This window comes from Hydractinia symbiolongicarpus, chromosome 14 (genome assembly GCF_029227915.1).
Source record: "Hydractinia symbiolongicarpus strain clone_291-10 chromosome 14, HSymV2.1, whole genome shotgun sequence".
NCBI lineage: Eukaryota > Metazoa > Cnidaria > Hydrozoa > Anthoathecata > Hydractiniidae > Hydractinia > Hydractinia symbiolongicarpus.
Window position 1 is genome coordinate 5,708,381 of NC_079888.1, and position 3,516 is coordinate 5,711,896.

General features: G+C 32.9%; 1 long non-coding RNA gene across 2 annotated transcripts; it reads left to right on the top strand.

Annotated features, from left to right (window-relative positions):
- Positions 1-829: 829 nt before the first annotated feature.
- LOC130625914 (uncharacterized) lies at positions 830-2,531 on the top strand. 2 transcript variants are annotated; one of them, XR_008981777.1, is made up of 4 exons: positions 830-1,587; positions 1,724-1,838; positions 2,294-2,319; positions 2,405-2,531. It is a non-coding gene; the product is annotated as an uncharacterized LOC130625914 (long non-coding RNA). The 2 variants fall into 2 exon arrangements; XR_008981776.1 differs by having other exon boundaries at positions 838-1,587; positions 2,294-2,531.
- Positions 2,532-3,516: the final 985 nt, after the last annotated feature.

Consider the following 3,516-nt stretch of genomic DNA (forward strand, 5'->3'; position numbering starts at 1 on the left):
TTATTGTATGTAACGTAGTAAAACTCTTACACATCTATAGCCTCTTTTCCATGTTTTTGATCATTGTAAAAACAACTTTGTAAGGAGAAAATTTGACATAAAAGCCTTATCGGGGAAAAGCCTGCTTTCCAAGTTTTTTACATTCGAGAAGAATTACTTGTCTTGTTTCCATGTTATTTGTTAATGGACTAGAGAACATTATAACCAGAAGATGACTAGAGAACATTATAACTAGAAGATTTGCTGTGAGAACCTTGCATGGGGGAAGCCTGTTTTTTGAAATTGTCGCTAACAGAAACCATTTAGTCCGAATCTAAGGGGACAGTTTCCATCTGTGAATCTGCTCAGCAGCAAAGGAGAGCACATAATTATCTGGTCTGTGAAAAAACTACTGGCCCCGAACACTAATTGGGGTACCTCATGGTTTCAATTAATACATTTTTCATATTATTAGCAACAATGGAGATCATACGTTCCTGAGAAAATTGGGAAAACTACAGTATTTTTAAATTTTACGGAAACGATGGGAAAACTCTCAATTATCGCCTTACTTTTTACTAGGTTATTTTTGAGGTATTTTTTACCACTTCCAAAAAAAAGGAAATGGTGTTCGTTCTCCTATATGCGTGTATTATTCAATATTGCTGTTAAATAGGATGAAGAAGCTGTTTTTGTTCAAATGACCCAATCCCCTTTCTTATCTTCAGTGCATTCCATTTTATCTTTCTTCGCTCGTGTTCCGTCTTTATATTTGTAAGTAAGAAAATAATCGTGTCGCGGCTAAAAAAAATTTTTAAAATGCGCAGAATATTTTACCATTTTCATTTTGAAAGTGGTTGCGTTTATTGCTATGGTTTGCAGGTCTCTGTTTAATTTATTTTTTGTCTTTTAAAGCTTTTTATTATGTAATATTTGCTTTCTGTATGTTTTTACATGTTAAGGCAAATATATTGCCACGTTTTTAGTCACGTATTAATCTCACGCTGAAACAGAGCATGCTTAGTATTTAGGCGAAGCATGATGTTACTGAAGCAAACTTTTAATTCAAGTAAAAATTTGGAAATAAAACGTTATCCACAATCATATATAGCGCCCATCAAATCAAATCACGTTAGCTGTAATGAAAAAGAGTTTTGTCACCGAACAACAAGAGTATAAATTTATCTCCTCTTCTTTGTTTTTTAACTTCAAATCAAAAAAAAGGTATTACCCTGCGTCAAACTTTGTTTCTCTTTTATTAGGGAACTTCCCGACTTGACACATTTCAAAGTAAAGTAAATTCCCGGACATATAAAAAAACGCGCGCTGTGTTTATAAAGACGCCACATAAATAAGAAAAAAAATAAAAACAATTGAGGCTCGAATTATAAAAATTAAGAACATCGAAGCTCACTGAAATTGGACTGGTTCTTTTAAAAAAAAAAGAAAGCATGCAGCCATAAACCATCTCTATTAATATCTCATTACTGAAACACTTTATATTTTGGGAAATTCCCTTACAGTTATGTTTGCCTATGATACACAAAACTTAAAATTTGACAGGCAAAAAACAACCAACAGTCATGGGAGCGCAAGAGTCAAAACAACGTAACGTTTTGAATTTGTTTTACTTACTTTAGTGACGTTTTTGTCACATTAAATAAAAAAATTATTATTACAAATAAAGTGAATACACTTGCTTAATATATTTTTTTGACTTTCCTCCGTTTTTTTTCATGTATAGAAATCTGTGCTTTATCACCAGCCCACATTGGGTCTAATCGACAAGAAACACAAAATAAACAAACACACCACACCACTCAATACGAACAACAACAGAGACAGCAACAACGAAACAGGTAGGAAGTTCTTTTTTTGTCCGCCTTTAAAATTGTCGTTGTCGCTATTTTTGTTTTGTTTTGATTTTGTTGTTCTTGTTTTCTATTCGATTGCGTCGTCGGGGTTTTTGTTTTGTTGTTGTCATGGTTTTTGCTGTTGTTTCAGTTTCCACATGTTTCTATTTTGTGTTTGTTTGTTTTGCACTTGTTCTCCATAGTTACTTGTCGATTTGAAAATTTTGTAATACAATTAGGCTCCGGAGGAGGGTGATTTATTAAAACACACTCCTGCCTGGTCATGCATAGTTATGTAGAGGTTATTTTCCTCTAGTATGGGTGTTTTGTTAAGCTAATTTCTATTATTAATTTGTTTCATGACTTCACTTTAAATTTTTTTTGTTCTTACGTTTTACTTTCCCGTTTTGGTTAATGATTAATAGTTTGTATATTTACATTGTGCTTTGTCATTCGTTTAGAAATTTGACCAATAAGTTGGAAAGAGGTTAGTCTCTTTATATAAACACACACTAGCTAGCAAGGAAATATCTGATCTCAATGTGATTCCGATGCATATTGCTTTGTTTTAGCAATAAACGAACCTCGAACTGCTCCAGTTTTTATGGCACAAGGATTGGAGTAGTTGCAAAGGGTATATGCTATGTATACGAATTTTCTCTTTAAACTTTATTATCTTATAATACAATATATTGTCTATATTTTTCATTTCCATGGCATGCAGAAAAATCAAACTTGTATATCTAGCAAAGGTTAACTACATTTGGTTACATTTTTAAAAAGAGCAACTCTGTTCTTGAAATTTGCTATATAGAGATAGAGCCAGAAACAGAAAAGAGAGAATGTGATGCAAGAAAACATTAAGGCGAGATCATCGAAATTTTGCAGCTACATGTTTAATCTTAATAAATCTATGAATGTCCGAGCAGCAGAAACTTTTAATATCGTGTTCAGGCTTGATCAAAGTAGTAATGATAAAGGAATTAAAAGAGGAATTTTCGATAGCTTAGATAGGCCTAATTTCACAATGATTTCGTTTTTAATTAATCGTCTTTATTTCCTTGACTAAAGTCTCTGTGTAAAATTAAAAGATATTCCGAAATCCAAAATGTTGGAAAGAGGTTAGAGCAAGCTTTATTTTGAAATCGTTTAGCTTTTATTGATAAAATCAAATTTTAATGTATGAAGTTTTAAACAACAGAAATAACGGTGACTGAATTATAATTAGTCGATAGGCTATACATTGAAACACATTATAAAAGATGTAACAAATACATCCTTAAAATTTATATTATAACACCCGTATCCGTGTGCCTTTAACGTAAAATGGTAACCAGGGTAGCGAGACACATAAATACGATTAGTAAGGACGGGCGAACCGGTGGATTTATTAACGCGCCACCGACTAGTTAAGTGATATTTCTTAAACAACAAAAACTCTCTTCAGTCATAACTTTTTATACTAAACTTGATAACAGCTGTCTCACACTTCGACAAAAAGCGGTATAAAAAGGACAGGCGAACCCGTGGATTATTTCACGGGCCACCGACTGGTCTTATAGATCAGCCTACTAAACGGTACCCTCTTGAAATGCTACGAAATTCTGAGGTTTTATAGAACATGATAACTTATGTTGTTCTCAAGGTTGTAACTAACACCTTGTACTCAGCTCGTTAAAAAGGA